This window comes from Lissotriton vulgaris, chromosome 1_1, assembly GCF_964263255.1.
Source record: "Lissotriton vulgaris chromosome 1_1, aLisVul1.2, whole genome shotgun sequence".
In the NCBI taxonomy this organism is placed as follows: domain Eukaryota; kingdom Metazoa; phylum Chordata; class Amphibia; order Caudata; family Salamandridae; genus Lissotriton; species Lissotriton vulgaris.
In genome coordinates, this window is record NC_141685.1 from 960,953,734 (window position 1) to 960,971,655 (window position 17,922).

Below are 17,922 nucleotides of genomic sequence, written 5' to 3' on the forward strand. Positions count from 1 at the left end.
TTTATAGCACCCCGTTTTCGAGATCTGATAGAAATGTTACCTGAAGAGCGCTCTGTTGCTACTCGGAGCCAGACTTGTGGTATAAACAAAAAAACAAACTTACCGCACAGTAGGTGTCATCGGCTTGATTGCTGACCTGGTGGTACTGCATTCAGTGTGCTTTTGACTGACTTGGAGGCTTCATAACAGTTTACCATTGAACCGTTCCAGTCTCCCACGTATATACCTATTTCCTCGTGTCAGGGGGCCGGTTTTATGAGTGGGGGCCGATTTTCGGTCCGACCCGACCGGTACAGCGTGTCAGTGACACGCTGTACCGGTCGGGTCGGACCGAAATTCGGCCCTCACTCACAAAACCGGCCACATGATCCAAAACCGGCCCCTCACCCCCTCCAGCCTACCGGGGATTGCCCGGTGCCCGAAAGCATCAGTCTGGCCCTGGTGTCCACTCTGTTTTCCTTCTCGTCTTTCCGTTGTCCCTAACCGCAAGTATTTCTACCTCTCCCCCTCCCTCTTCGCCACTCTCCTGTTTCTAAACCTGACAGACATTTCTTTTCGCTCTCTTTGACCACGCCCCCCAGTCCTCCTACCCGCATTTTAATTCATGTTCAGAGAGTGGCCGCTCCCCACCGCTAAACGACTCGAGCCTTTTCAACTTCCTATTAATCGCCAACATCAATGGGCCGGAGCCACTCTCTTCCTCTGATCCCCGGGCCCCGCACCCCTGCCTCTGATACCCACAAATCAAGGTGCATAATTCATAGGGCAGCTCGGCGCACGTGACCCAGATTATTTTTAGGGGGAAACAAGCAGAAAAGAAATCCAACTTCCGACAGATATGGAAATGATATGCAAAAAGTAGGTGCTCAACATGTGAAGGAGGGGAAAGTCCCCTGTCCATCTGAGAAAGTTTTTCCAGAAGCAATCCCGAAGTCACGTAGTATACTTTTTATATAGCGCACAAAGTTAGCAGAATCACCTCTAGGTGCTCTGTCACCATGAAAGGTAATGGGATGAAAGAATGAATAAATAGGTTGGCCAGATTGTAAGATGGAAATATATATATATATATATATATATATATATATTCACAGAAAAAACCATAGGTTATAGTGGATATATAGTTAGAAATTTGCATTTAGAAAACCTTGAAAATTCAATGAAAAAACCATTGGTTTTAGGCCATATATAGTTAGGAATTAGCATTTACAAAACCTTATTTTACTCGCATAAAACCATTGAAATTTCATATATAGTTAGAAGCGCTAACTATATATCGCGCACCCGCAATCCACTGCTGATGATGTCACATATTACATCATTCATGACATGGTCAGTGACATCACTGATGACATCACTGATGACATCTCAAATGACATCACTGATGACATCACTGATGACAACACCCAGTGACTGTATGTTTCTGTAAAGTTAAAATATGTCTTACATATTGAAGAATGAGTGGATGTATAAGTGTCTGGATGAAGAATTTAGTAGGTGCATGACTGACTGTATGAGTGAGTGATTAAATGTATCTCACTGAGTGCATGGGTTAGTGACTAAACTGTCTTAATTTGTGCATCAGTATGTTTGTTGTTGTGTAAGCTGCTGCATGTGTTGATCAGTAGCTATAAGAGTGGCCATATGGGTTATTGATTGGTTGCCCAAGTATTTGAATGGGAGGCTGAGTGTGTGTGTGGGTGGCTGGGAGGTGCGTGACTCTGTGCATAGATGTGTAAGCAGTTGATTCACTAGGAGTATGAGTTCAAGAGTGCATGTGGAAACAGCTATATGGGCGGTTGACTATGCATGGGTGTGTTGGTGAGTGAATGGATTTCTCATTGCTACATGAGCAAGTAAGTACGTATGTAAAACACAATACATGTGAGAGTTGAGATATATAAATAACTGAACATAAGAGCCAGTGAATGTGTGAGTGGCTGTATCGATCACTGTGAGCTTGTATCAGGGATTATATAAGAGAATAAATATGTGTTATTATATGTTTGAATAAGTAAGATGTGTATAACTTTATAGTTGAGGAAATGGAGGTGTGATTGATTCTTTGCATGACTGAGTAGGTGTGTGAGTAACTCCATGGATGAGTGACAGTCTGTGAGTGTCTGTTTATACTGAGTGTATGTAAGGTTATATTAGAGTCTGAAGAGGTTCATTGTATTATCACATAAGTGATGTGATCAGTGATGACAAATGAGATGTCATCAGTGATGTCATTTGAGTTGTCATCAGTGATGTCATCAGTGATGTCATTTGAGATGTCATCAGTGATGTCATTTGAGTTGTCATCAGTGATGTCATTTGAGATGTCATCAGTGATGTCATCAGTGATGTCACTGACCATGTCATGAATGATGTAATATGTGACATCATCAGCAGTGGATTGCGGGTGCGCGATATATAGTTAGCGCTTCTAACTATATATGAAATTTCAATGGTTTTATGCGAGTAAAATAAGGTTTTGTAAATGCTAATTCCTAACTATATATGGCCTAAAACCAATGGTTTTGTCATTGAATTTTCAAGGTTTTCTAAATGCAAATTTCTAACTATATATCCACTATAACCTATGGTTTTTTCTGTGAATTTCATTGGTTTTTTAATAGCAAATATGAAAAGCTTTAAAATGTCAAGTACGTGATAGATAAAAACATTTTCGTATTTATGCACGCTGATGTGCTTTGAACGCTGCACCCCCCCCCTCCCCTCTTTTGTCTTAGTAGTACTCTCTCTTTGCAGATAGTGAAGGGTAGTTAACGCAGGCCTTTACCCCCGTTGTAATCCGTCGTGCCTCCTTGTCTCTCCATTTGATTGATTGTTGTCCAAGCATTTACTGTTTTAGAATTGGTTCTCTTTGGATCATTCTCTATTTACAAACAAGCACAAAGTCGCAATACTCTGTTTAGTCTTTGCAGATAGTGAAAAATCGTGTAAAATAATAAAAGTAATCGAGCAAAATCAGTAGGCCACTAATTAGATCTCTTTTTGACCTCGCTAAAATAGAAATATTAGGAACAACCCTTCATGAGAAATACGAAAATAGTGAGATGAACTGAGCTCCACACCATGAGGACTGCAAGACAGCTCGGCTCCATCACCCATACCGCACAAAATAACGACAAACCCTATGCAAATATTAAAAATATAAACAACACACCAGCAAAGAAACAGGGTAAAACATTTTATTAAAAAACTATTTACATAACGTTGTTTTATAAGATGATGTCAGTAGTGGACCGATGTGTGAATAGATCGAAAACAGCACAAGGCTCCAAGATCCAGATGGCAAGCTCCTGGATGTTGGGTGCCATAGTTTAGAGTTCTGAATTTCAGCCTTTTTCAATGCCTGTGCTTTGTTGAATCAAAATGGCGGCTTGACACAAAGCTGACTCAAGCGTTGCTACTGATGCTATGCAGACCAAAACTGGTTTTCAGTTTGTACATTTTTCTAGATTTTTCAATCCAAGTTTGGTTGACTTTGTAGAACGATGGCTTCAGATTTTCAACATACGGTGTGGTGGCGCTGACTGGGAGGGGGCGCTTCGCTCCTGCCCCCTCCCCAAGTAAGATTTTCATACGTGAAAGTACGTTAATGGTTTTGGTCCCTGAGATGCTTCGATGTCACTACCATTCTCAAATAGCATAAGTTCTGGATGTTGGGTGCCATAGTTAAGAGTTCTGAGCACTGCTTGTAACACTGTCTGAAGCTTATTTCCACCTACTGCAGCTTCACTATTCTCAAAGTAAGTGAGTGTCGTTTGTGGACCTGACTGCATTAGAAAACAATGTGATATGTTACCTTCCTAAACAGCTTGACGGAGGCCCCTGAGGGGCGGTGTGATGGCCATGGACTCGGAGAAGACGCTTGGCTCCGACACCCTCCCCAAGTCTTATAGCACTGGTGTAGCCTGAGATCGCCCCCGACATAGGCGGCCGGCTCCCGGGGTCCGGCGGAACTTTTTGCCTTTTGATGACTCTTCAATTCTGGACCTTGTCCCACAATCCGTTTGACCTGAAGACAAGCTGTAGTGGGGCGCCCCTTTATCGTTTTAGTTGCCATTCCGCCCGCTTTTGCTACACTGTGCCTCTTCCGCCATTCAGCTGTTTACCGCCCGCTCTTGCGACTACAGCGTCTCGCTCACCATGTAGTTGAGATGCGCCCGCTCTTGCGGTGCAGCGATAGGCGGCTGCCACAGGACTCTCAAAATGGCGGCCGGCTCTTCGGTTTTGGGCCTGGTCCACTAAAATGGCCCTGGGACACCTTGGAACTCGGACGCTTGTCTGCTAGGGCTTGGGTCCCATTCTCGAAAAGCGTCCCCTCAGCCGTGAAGATTCTACAAAAGTCTTGGGGGCCTCCGACTCCCGCAGGCTTCTGGTGGGGAGCGGCTGCCATGATTGCTCGTGGAATGGCCACGACGGAGCTACGAGATGGTAGTGGTCTCATGCTGACGCCAGCTTTAGTCTGTACCATCAGGAAACACTGTAGACTACCAATTCGATCAGTTCCGGTAGCGCCCCAACATGACCCGGAAGAGAAGAACTTGCCCTCCCCTCTTTGACTGATGGTTCTTGTTGCCTGTCCCCTCTGTTGTCATTTAACAGAACTTTTTGGACTGCTGAAAGGGGTTGTGTTCTGAACGCTGGTTGGTGGAGACTTTTTGACTATATTCTTGACCTACGTTGTCGCGTAATGCGTTTTATGACACGCCGCGTTAGCGCACCCGGAAGTGATCCGAGGCGCGGCGCGCAGCGCGTAACGTAAGCATAACAGGTCATGTGACTTGTTAATAAAACTTTTCATTGGTTCATTTTACTTTTGTTAATTTAATGATGAAAAGCTTGGTCATATGACCTAAAAATTACGCTTTTTATTATTTTCGAACAATATTTTTTTTTCAAACATATGTTATAATATTCCAGGCTAATGTACTTTCCCGGAAAATTTACAACTGTCTTGCAAGTAAAATATATTCCTTTTTCGAGAAAAAGGGCGTTTCTTCCTTCCATGACGGAGCCGTTGAGTAAAAGAGATTCGGCCTGCTGTCTTAGTCGCCGATACGCCTGATTATCAGATTCTTATCGATCACTTTATGTTGCAGGAGTGGAAAACACAACTGCCCTTGACCATTTATCTTTACTGCGTTCCTACATATTATACCTTTTTTCCGTCATGTAATTGGACTGCTTTATTTCACTTGCCTTTTACTGATTCGAAAACAGTCACTAAAAGTAAAAACTTTACAAATGAAAATACTACTACCGTGTTTTGTTTTAAAAACCTTTATTGTAAAAATGTCAGTATACAAATACGGGCCTACAACCACGTGGGCCGGCCACGGAGCAAACTGAAATCGTATATGATGAGGAGACATTTACACTGTAGAAGAACGTAACGAGCGGGCCATTAGGTTGCAATAACTAAGGTGTCTAACAGTTGCGGAATCGGTGGACGTACATTTTGTAATTAAAATACGACAGGGCCACTTACAATAACATTTTCTAGATATACATTTGCGGGCAAGGAGTTACGAGTCCCATTTATACCGGCGCCATTTTGGGCGAGGCCGGGCAGGTCCAAGATATAGTCAAAATGTCTCCACCAACCATCGGCCAGACCAGAACCCCTTTCGGCCCTTTATGCTACAAGATGGTGTCTTCCATTCAGAAAATATTGGTGGCAGCATTTTGAAAGGAAACAGAAACAGCCGTTCTCCTAGTGAGTTTCACATTCTTACATTTAGGAAGAATGTTGAAGAGTAGTATGTGGTAAATCTGAAGCCATTTTTCTACAAACTCTCAATCAGACTTGAATGGAAAAAAAAAACCTGAAGAATGTACAAACTGAAAACCAATTTTTGTCTGTATAGCACCAACAGTAACACTTGAGTCAGCTTTGTGTCAAGCCGCCATTTTCATTCAATCAATAGCGTCCCCCTGCACACATTCAGGGACCTGGTCGTGTCTTCAGATGAAACGCATTGTAGGAAAAGAAGCAGAAAAGAAAAGGCAAAAAGTTCCGCCGGACCTAGTGAAGCTGCAGCAGGTGCAAATAAGCTTCAGACAGTCTTCAACTTACTCTGATTCTTATAATAAACTTCAGATAGTCTTACAAGCACTACTCAGAACTCTCAACTGAGGCACTCAACATCCAGGACTTGCCATTCGGATCTTAGCGCCTTGTATTTTTGTTTTGTTCTTGATGGAGGGGAAACAACAAAAAACAGGCATTGAAAACGGCTCAACTGGAGCAAAAAAAAAATTACTTCTTGGGTGCATTAGGGCATTTATGATTTTCGAATGCCGTATTCATCAGGTTGATGCTCATGTTGCCATAGGACAGCATAGCATTCACCTTCTTTGATCCAGGAGGGATGGAGAAAAACTGCCAGATGAAACTTGAAACTTGGCCATCCAGATCTCGGCGCGTTCGACTCACTGTACCGCAACAGTGACCGCAACTCAGCTGGACACGCCGTCTTTCGGCGCAGCATTGTAGGATGGCCACACCAGTGCGGCAATTTGCTAGACACCACCTCGGTGCCATCCGGATCTCGGCGCGTTCGAGTCACTGTACCGCAACAGTGACCGCAATTCAGCTGGACACGCCGTCTTTCGGCGCAGCATTGTAGGATGGCCACACCAGTGCGGCAATTTGCTGGACACCACCTCGGTGCCATCCGGATCTCGGCGCGTTCGAGTCACTGTACCGCAACAGTGACCGCAACTCAGCTGGACACGCCGTCTTTCGGCGCAGCATTGTAGGATGGCCACACCAGTGCGGCAATTTGCTGGACACCACCTCGGTGCCATCCGGATCTCGGCGCGTTCGAGTCACTGTACCGCAACAGTGACCGCAACTCAGCTGGACACGCCGTCTTTCGGCGCAGCATTGTATGATGGCCACACCAGTGCGGCAATTTGCTGGACACCACCTCGGTGCCATCCGGATCTCGACGCGTTGTGCTGCCTTCGGCCTATTCGCACATCGGTCCGCTACTGACAGTGACCGCAACTCAGCTGGACACGCCGTCTTTCGGCGCAGCATTGTAGGATGGCCACACCAGTGCGGCAATTTGCTGGACACCACCTCGGTGCCATCCGGATCTCGACGCGTTGTGCTGCCTTCGGCCTATTCGCACATCGGTCCGCTACTGACGCCGCCTCACGTGCCAACGGATTTTCTACGCTTTTTGTAGCCCTATGCCGCAGAACAGGTCATGTGACTTGTTTATAAAACTTTTCATTGGTTCATTTTACTTTTGGTTTCCTAAAGATGGAAGGCTTGGTCATATGACCTAAAAATAACACTTTTCATTGGTTTAGAACATTTTTTTTCCCAAACGATGAAAGCCCCACCTTGTTTCTGGATCATTCAGACTGAAGCTGGCGTCAGCATGAGAGCACCACCATCTCGTGGCTCCGTCGTGGTCATTCCGCGAGCAATCATGGCAGCCGCTCCCCACCGGAAGACTGCGGGAGTCGGGGGCCCCCAAGACTTTTATACAATCTTCACGGCTGAGGGGACGCTTTTCGAGAATGGAGCCCAAGCCCTAGCAGGCAAGCGTCCGAGTTCCAAGGTGTCCCAGGGCCATTTCAGTGGACCAGGCCCAAAACCGAGGAGCCGTCCGCCATTTTGACAGCCATGTGGCAGCCGCCTATCGCTGCACTGCAAGAGTGGGAGCAACTCCACAACATGGTGAGCGAGACGCTGTGGCCGCAAGAGCGAGCGCAACTCAGCTAGATGGCCGCCACCTGGGGAGGCCCGTTCACGCCGCCTCCCCCCCCCCCCGGGCCGCCGCACGCCAATTTTCGGAGCAGCATTGTAGGATACCAAAACCAGTGCGGCAGTTTACTGGACATCACCTGGGTGCCTGTCGTACATGTTGTGTCAGCCATGTGACACTGGACACAGACCGCTACTGACGAGGCCTCCCCCCGCACCACCCGGGATGCCCCACGCTGTTTTTCTGTGCTGCATTGTAGGATCCCTAAACCAGTGCGGCACCCAGGCGACATCACCTGGGTGCCGTCCAGAACTCTGCACGTTGTGCTGCCTTGGGACTATTCGCACAACAGACCGCTACTGACGAGGCCTCCCCCCGCCCCACCCGGGACGCCCCACGCCAATTTTCGGAGCAGCATTGTAGGATCCCTAAACCAGTGCGGCACCCAGGCGACATCACCTGGGTGCCGTCCAGAACTCTGCACGTTGTGCTGCCTTGGGACTATTCGCACAAAAGACAGCTTCTAACCATTGTTGCTTTTTGTGTTAAGAAATGTTTAAATGTTTTTAGTTTTTGTTCTGTTCATTATCGTTAAAAGTTAATAAAGTTTTATAACCTTAATTTGTTGGAGTGTTATCTATTTTTTGAAAAACGGGTGAATGGGGCCTTGAATCGGGTTATTGTCATGTGTGGGCTTTGGAAGTGTGCTGCTGCAGGATCGGACATTTCAAACTCAAATGCACGTTCTTTTTCTTACCTTTCCGAAGCATAGAGCGCAATAGCAGGCAGAGAAAGGGTGATGCACGTGTTGAACACTACCTGACCTGGCAAGTTGCTGGCAGTGCCCCCCCGCCCGCTCCTGAAAGAGGGCACACACACACCGCCGCCCCGAGTACTTCACAAATCTTTAAAAGACCATGCGCTTGTTCATGAGGCTTAAATGGTTTATCACCTCTTCTAGAACCCCTGCATCGACCCTCTGACGTTTCATGGAAAAATTACCATGTAACACAATAGCAAGCCCTGTCGGCTGAAACCCCCAAGGAATCGTGGGGCATATTATCAAGGGGGTTTATCTCCGCTTTTTTGGCTTTAAAAGCCATGAAAGCGGAGATAAAATTATCTCCCTATTACCAAGCTGTCGCTAACACCAGTTAGTGACAGCTAAAAGGAGATAGCGACCATCTTGGGCCCCGCTTTGCATGTCAGTGATATTTATCACTAATGACATGCAAAGTGGCGTGCCAAGATGTTAGCGACTGGAAACAGTCCCTAACATCGCTACCTTCTATTACCAACTTTTGGAGATATTCGCGCTAAGCGCGAATATCTCCAAAATCTAACACCTGCCCTGAGCAGTTCTTAGCCATGTTATCCAATGGGAGGTGGATAACATGGCTAAGAGCATTAGGTCAATAATACATGAATATCGCTGACTTTTCTGCGATAATAGCAAGGTTTATCTGCGATAAAAATCGCCGATGTGCGGCGATAATTTTTGTCTCTAAACAAGTTAGAGACAAAAATTATCGCTAGTTGTTCGTAATATGCCCCCGGGTTTTTGCTTGCAGAAATCGGGAGGCGGGAGACTAGCACTGAAATCAGTAGTCACACGCCTAAATCAGGAGGATTGGCATGTCTGAATTCTCTACAGCTGGGGCCATAAACTACATCCGCAGGGTTAGGTGATAGCCTGGGACCAGCCTGGCATCTAAAATGGCTGCCGTGCACGACAAAATTGTGGCATTCGAAAAAAAGCAAGATGGCGCAGCCGCTGGAAGAGATGTATCAACATATATCAGCCTCCTCAGCCACCCTCAGGAAACATAGGGGATTAGGATACGTCTCCCGCACCCCCTTATACCTAGTAATTTAATTAACGAAGCACAAAATGGCGAATTCCCGTTTCGCTACCAGTTTGCGGCCCAGTTCGCGGCCCGTGAAGCGCTTCTACCGTGAAAAATCATTTTTTTTTTTATTTTCCCCACGGGACCCTTTAATAACCCCAACAACATTCCTAGGGGGTGAAGAGGGGGATACCTTGCCCCCTTTCATTAAATTCCCCCTTAGTTTTTCACCTTTTCTTCTCTCTCGATCCTACCGAGAGACAAGATGGCGGCCGCTCCGGACTGTCACGCAGCAAAAAAAAAAAAAAAGCTCACGCACAGCCGCTGGAAGAGATGTATCAACATATATCAGCCTCCTCAGCCACCCTCAGGAAACATAGGGGATTAGGATACGTCTCCCGCACCCACTTATAACTAGTAAGGGGATTAGGATACGTCTCCCGCACCCCCTTATACCTAGTAATTTAATTAACGAAGCACAAAATGGCGAATTCCCGTTTCGCTACCAGTTTGCGGCCCAGTTCGCGGCCCGTGAAGCGCTTCTACCGTGAAAAATCATTTTTTTTTTTATTTTCCCCACGGGACCCTTTAATAACCCCAACAACATTCCTAGGGGGTCAAGAGGGGGATACCTTGCCCCCTTTCATTAAATTCCCCTTTCGTTTTCCACCTCTTCTTCTCTCTCGATCCTACCGAGAGACAAGATGGCGTCCGCTCCGGACTGTTTAGAATGTTGACAGACACCGGAGAGCCAATCAGCTTTCTGCGCGCAAAGTTCCGATAAGCGAAAAGTAAGCGGACCGGATCGCTGCCCAGAGCGCTGTTACAGATATATATCTTGGTTTGAACGTTAATTTCTCAAAAACTACTGGAGCACATATATTGAGACCTAGCAAAGGCACATCGGGCTAACAGTCCCTACAATTTTGCCAAGTTTCGTGCAAATCCATTCAGCCGTTCGAGCTAAAAGTGAGTCCAACCGCCCTATGGAAAACTCAATGCAAAAAACGCGTTTTGGGACCCCCCTTTTTTCTCGGCCCCCCCTTGACAAAACCCCCCCAAATTTTCAGGGGCTGCTCAGAATCAAAATGTGCCATTTTCCTGAAAATTTCAGCCGATTCCGCCCACAAACGCCAAAGTTATTAGACATAGAATTTTCAAAAGTCCCATAGAGAAAAAATTCTAACTATATATACCTACTGGCGATAGCCAGTAGGTAATATATATATATATATATATATATATATATATATATATATATATATATATATATTCACTGAAAAAACCATGAGTTATAGACCATATATAGTTAGGAATTAGCATTTACAAAACCTTATTTTACTCACACAAAACCATTGAAATTTCATATATAGTTAGTTGCACTAACTATATATCGCGCACCCACAATCCACTGCTGATCATGTCACATATTACATCATTCATGACATGATCAGTGACATCACTGATGACATCACTGATGACATCTCAAATGACATCACTGATGACATCACTGATGACAACATCCAGTGACTGTATGTTTCTGAAAAGCCAAAATATGTCTTACATATTGAAGAATGAGTGGATGTATAAGTGTCTGGATGAAGGATTTAGTAGGTGCGTGACTGACTGTATGAGTGAGTGATTAAATGTGTCTCACTGAGTGCATGGGTTAGTGACTAAACTGTCTTAATTTGTGCATCATTATGTCTGTTGTTCTGTAAACTGCTGCATGTGTTGATCAGTAGCTTTATGAGTAACTATATGGGTTATTGATTGGTTGCCCAAGTATTTGTATGGGAGACTGAGTGTGTGTGTGGGTGGCTGGGAGGTGTATGACTCTGTGCATGAATGTGTGAGCAGTTGATTCACTAGATGTATGGGTTCAAAAGTGCATGTGGAAACAGCTGTATGGGCGGTTGACTGTGTGCATGAGTGTATTGGTGAGTGAATGGATATCTCAGTGCTACATGTCAAAGTAAGTACATATGTAAAACACAGTACATGTGAGAGTTGACATATATAAATAACTGTGCATAAGGGCCAGTGAATTTGTGAGTGGCTGTATGGATCATTGTGAACTTGTATCAGGGATTGTATAAGAGAGTAAATATGTGTTAGTATATGTTTGAATAAGTAAAGTCTGTATAACTGTATAGTTGAGGAAATGGAAGTGTGATTGATTCTTTGCATGACTGACTAGGTGTGTGAGTAACTCCATGGATGAGTGACAGTCTGCGAGTGTCTATTTACTCAGAGAGTATCTAAGATTATATTAGAGTCTGAAGAGGTTCACTGTATTATCACATGAATGATGTCATCAGTGATGTGATCAGTAATGTCAAATGAGATGTCATCAGTGATGTCATCAGTGATGTCATTTGAGATGTCATCAGTGATGTCATCAGTGATGTCACTGATCATGTCATGAATGATGTAATATGTGACATGATCAGTAGTGGATTGCGGGTGCGCGATATATAGTTAGTGCAACTAACTATATATGAAATTTCAATGGTTTTGTGTGAGTAAAATAAGGTTTTGTAAATGCTAATTCCTAACTATGTATGGTCTATAACCCATGTTTTTTTCAGTGAATTTTCTAAGTTTTGTAAATACAAATTCCTAACTATATATGGTCTATAACCTATGGTTTTTTCAGTGAATTTCAATGTTTTTTTTAATAGCAAATATCAAAAGCTTTAAAATGTCAAGTACGTGGTAGGTAAAAACATTTTTGTGTTTATGCACGCTGATGTGCTTTGAACGCTGCCCCCCCCCTCCTTTTTTCTTTTAGGAGTATTCTCTCTTTGCAGATAGTGAAGGGTAGGTAACGCAGGCCTTTGCCCCCGTTGTAATCCGTCGTGCCTGCTTCCCTCTCCATTTGATTGATTGTTATCCAAGCATTTATTGTTTTGGAATTGGTTCTCTTTGGTTCATTCTCTATTTATAAACAAGCACAGAGTCGCAATACTCTGTTTAGTCTTTGCAGATAGTGAAAAATCGTTAAAAAAACAAAAGGAATCAAGCAAAATCAGTAGGCCACTAATGGAATCTCTTTTTGACCTCGCTAAAATAGAAACATTATGAACAACCCCTCATGAGAAATACGAAACTAGTGAGAGGAACTGAGCTCGACACCATGATGGCTGCAAGACAGCTCGGCTCTGCCGCCCACCCCACCCAAAATAACGACAAACCCTATGCAAATATTATAAATATATACAACACACCAGCAAAGTAACAGGGTAAAACATTTTATTAAATAACTATTTACATGGCAGCCTGCTGCAACATCGATCCAAACAAGCCTTTGTATTTGGGGCTCAAAATCAACAAGTAACAGGGTAAAACGTTTTATTAAATAACTATTTACATGGCAGCCTGCTGCAACATCGATCCAAACAAGCCTTTGTGTTTGTGGCTCAAAATCAACCATCAATAGTAAGATTTTCATAGGTGAGTGTAGGTTCATGGTTTTCCATCCACAGACTAAAAGCCTGGAGTGGGAGTGAAAGAACAATAACTAGGTAAGAAGGAAGGCAGAGGTTATGGGAAGGACTCTGGATAGGGTATGTTGCTTGGTCCCTGAGATGCTTCAATGTCACTGCCTTGCACAAATGGCATAAGTCCTGGATGTTGGGTGCCATAGTTGAGGGTTCCGAGCAGCGCTTGTAACACTGTCTGAAGCTTATTTGCACCTGCTGCAGCTTCACTATTCTCAAAGTAAGTGGGGGCTGTTTGTGGACCTGACTGCATTGGAAAACAATGTGATGCGGTGCCTCCCTGAACCGCTTGACGGAGGCCCCCGAGATAATTGCGCCTGCTCCACACCTTGTCCCACAATCCGTTTGACCTGAAGACACGTCCTGCGGTGCCCTGGTCCGACCATCACATATACCTGCGCCAGGAGACGGCGTGGGGTGCACTAGAAGGGAGAGGCAGCGCGAACGAGCCTCTCCCACCTCCCCAGGTGGAGGTTTCTCAGCTACACCCCAGCGCTTCACTCGACCAGCTGACTTGCGCCCGCTCTTGCGACACAGTGACTCGCTCGGCCAGCTGAATTGCGCCTGCTCTTGCTATTACAACGTCTCACCCGCCATCCAACGGAATTGCACCCAATCTTGCGGTACAGCGACAGGCGGCTGCTACGGAGCTCACGAAATGGCAGTCGGCTCCACAGACTTGGGCCTGGCCTGCAAGGATGGCTCTGGGCAACCGTGGAACTCGGACGCTTGACTGCTAGGGCATGGGCCCCATTCCCAAAAGAGTCCCCTCAGCCTTGAAGATTCTACAACAGTCACCGGGACCCCCGACTCCCGCAGACTTCCGGTGGGGAGCGACTGCCATGATTGCTCGCGGAATGGCCACGACGTAGCCACGAGATGGTGGTGCTCTCATGCTGACGCCAGCTTCAGTCTGAAACATCCAGAAACACTGTAGACTACCAATTCGATCAGTTCCGGTGGAGCCCCAACGTGACCCGGTAGAGAAGAACTTGCCCTCCCCTCTTTGACTGATGGTTCTTGTTGCCTGTCCCTTCTGTTGTCATTTAACAGAACTTTTTGGACTGCTGAAAGGGGTTGTGTTCCGACCGCTGGTTGGTGGAGACATTTTGACTATATTCTGGACCTGCTTTGTCGCGTAATGCGTCATATGACGCGCCGCGTTAGCGCACCCCGAAGTGCTCCGGTGCGTGAGGCGCAGCTTCCCGGAAGCAATCCAGGGTGCGGCGCGCAGCGCGTAACGTAAGCATAACAGGTCATGTGACTTGTTAATAAAACTTTTCATTGGTTCATTTTACTTTTGTTTTTCTAATGATGGAAGGCTTGGTCATTTGACCTAAAAATAACACTTTTCATTGGTTTAGAACATTTTTTTTCCCAAATGACGAAAGCCCCACCTTTTTTTTTCTCACTCTGACTTGTAAAGCAAAGGACCCAGATGCATTTACAGTTTATCACTAACAATGTTCCAGGCTAATGTATTTTCCTGGGAAATTTACAACTGTCCTGCAAGTAAAATATTCCTATTTCGAGAAAAAGGGCATTTCTTCATCCCATGAGGGAGCCGTTGAACAAAAGAGGCTCGACCTGCTGTCTTAGTTGCTGATAGGCATGAATATCGGTTTCTTATCAATCACTTTATGTTGCAGGAGTGGAAAACACAACAGCCCTTGACCATTTATCTTTACTGCTTTCCTGCGTATTATACCTTTTAACCGTCATGTAATCGGGCTGCTTTATTTTACTTGCCTTTTACTGATTCGAAAACAGTGGCTATTATTCAAAACTTTACCAATCTAGGTACTACTACCATGTTTTGTTTTAAAAACCTTTATTGTGAAAATGTCAGTATACAAATACGGGCCTATAACTACGTGGGCCGGCCACGGAGCAAACTGTAATCGTATATGATGAGGGGACATTTACACTGTAGAAGAACGTAACGGGCGGGCCATTAGGTTGCAAGAACTAAGGTGTCTAACAGTTGCGGAATCGGTGGATGTACATTTTATAATTAAAGTACGACAGGGCCAGTTACAATAAAATTATCTAGATATACATTTGCGGGCAAGTACCATGGGTGACGTTGATACGAACTTTCAATAGTACAGTAATCAATAACACATCAGAACTTAATATCAATAGGGATGTCCAAATGTTCAATCAGTACTCGTCCCCGCCCGCCATGTGCTTCAAAACTGCATACGTATCTCGTGATATCAAGGTTGGGCAACCAGTACACAACAAGGAGTTACGAGTCCCATTTATACCGGCGCCATTTTGGGCGAGGCCGGGCAGGTCCAGGATATAGTCAAAATGTCTCCACCAACCAGCGGTCGGACCAGAACCCCTTTCGGCAGTGCAAAAAGGTTCCGTTAAATTACTACAGAAGAGATAGGCAACAAGAACCATCAGTCAAAAGAGGGGATGCTTTCGGGAATGGGGCCCATGCCCTAGCAGGCAATCGTCCGAGTTCCAAGGTGTCCCAGGGCCATTTTAGTGGACCAGGCCCAAATCCAAAGAGCCCGCCGCCATTTTGAGAGTCCTGTTGCAGCCGCCTATCGTTGCACCGCATGAGTGGGCGCAATTCAGCTGGATGGTGGGCGAGACGCTGTAGCCGCAAGAGCGGGCGCAACTCAGCTGGATGGCGGGTGAGGCACTGTGCTGCAAGAGCGGGCGGAACTCAGCTGCATGGTGGGTGAGGCACTGTGCCGCAAGAGCGGGCGGAACTCAGCTGGATGGAGGGTGAGGCACTGTGCCGCAAGAGCGGGCGGAACTCAGCTGGATGGCGGGTGAGGCACTGTGCCGCAAGAGCGGGCGGAACTCAGCTGGATAGCGAGTGAAACGCCAAGTGGCGCCCCACTGCAGCTGAGGAGCCTCCACCTGGGGAGGCGGGAGAGGCCCGTTCGCGCCGCCTCCCCCCCCCCCCCCCCCGGGGCACAACACGCCGTCTTTCGGCGCAGCATTGTACGATGGCCACACCAGTGCGGCAACTTGCTGGACACCATCTCGGTGCCATCCGGATGTCACTGACCATGTCATGAGTGATGTAATATGTGACGTCATCAGCAGTGCATTACACACGCAAGTCATAGTGAGTACAACTAACTATAACGTGGAATTTCAATGGTTTTATGTCAGTAAAATTTCCAGCTAACTATAACTGGTGTGAAACCTATGGTTTTTTCAGTGAATTTAATAGGTTTTTTAAATGCTAATTCCTAACTATAACTGGTGTGAAACCTATGGTTTTTTCAGTGAATTTCATAGGTTTTTTAAATGCTAATTCCTGACTATAACTGGAGTGAAACCTATGTTTTTTTCAGTGAATTTCATAGGTTTTTTAAATGCTAATTCCTAACTATAACTGGTCTGAAACCTATGGTTTTTTCAGTGAATTTCATAGGTTTTTTTAATGCTAATTCCTAACTATAGGTCTCACTTTATAAGTAAGACTGTTAGCGCTCTAGTTGTTTAGAACACTCTGGTACATTCTGTCATTGGGCTACAGTTGGGCTACATCTGGCTGATATTTGGGCTACATTTTTTTTGTCTCTGGTGGCCATCTTTGGGCTACATTGGGCTACATTGGGCTACATTGGGCTACATTTGGGCTACATTTTGGCTCTAACATATATATAGCCCAATGTAGCACAATATATATTTTTTTCAAAGTTAATTTTCGTAAAAACCACTTGAGAATAGGGCTACCAGACCCTACAATTTTTCCCAATTTTTAATTTTAAAATTTTTTTTTTATTTTTTGCTTTGGAGCGCTCCCGGTGCGCGCCCCGGGGAGCGCCCCGAAAAGCGTACTTTTATAAAGCGCCCCGGGGAGCGTCCCGTAAGCGCCAATAGCGCGAACGAAAACATTATCATGACGTATCGCGTAGCCGCATCCGCGTGATACGCACGGTGTAAGCGCACCCGGAAGCACTCGAGCGAATACGATCGCGCAACGTAAACATCCGACGCGCTTACGCGACGCGTCCCGGGGCTCGCTCCAGGGCGCGCCCCGGGGCGCGTAGCGTAAGCGCGTCGGGTCATGTGACCTGAAAATAACAATTTTTATTGGTTCATAACAGTTTTGGTTTCATAATGATGAAGCCCCTGGTCATGTGACCTGAAAATAACATTTTTTATTGGTTCATAACAGTTTTGGTTTCATAATGATGAAGCCCCTGGTCATGTGACCTGAAAATAACACTTTTCATTGGTTCAATACATTTTTTTTTTCAAAAGGGTGAAAGACCCCACCTTTTTTCCTTATTCTGACTTTGTCCTTTGACTTAGGAAGACCTGTTTGTAGCTCTCTCTACGTTTTGCTCAAAATATTGGCTTCAGTAGTAGCAGCAGCTGGTGCATCTGTACCACCACCACCACCAGAACCACCAAAAGGACCTCCTCAAGATATCATTGGTGGTCTTCAAGAAGAGGAAAAGGAGGAGGAGGATGAGGGGAGTTCAAGATGGCTGGAAGAACACAATACCCCAAACCAGCCAAGACCACACATTATTTGGGAGTTTTTTACTCTTCCAGAGGGGAAAAAAAAAAGTAAATGCACCCAAGGTCAGTTGCAAAATTTGTGGCATGGAACTTTCCAGGGGAAACCCAAATAAAAAATATTCATTTGGGAACTACACAATGATACGCCACATGCAGCGCAAACATCCTATAAACTATTCTGCTGCAGAAATGATGGAACTGGCCAGTAACCCTCCCCGATCAACAAGAACCAGCTGAAAAAGGAAACAACCCACTGCGTCTGCACCAGAGGAAAGTGAGACGATGCTGTGCATTCAGCCCCGATTTGCAGATTTCAGAATTATC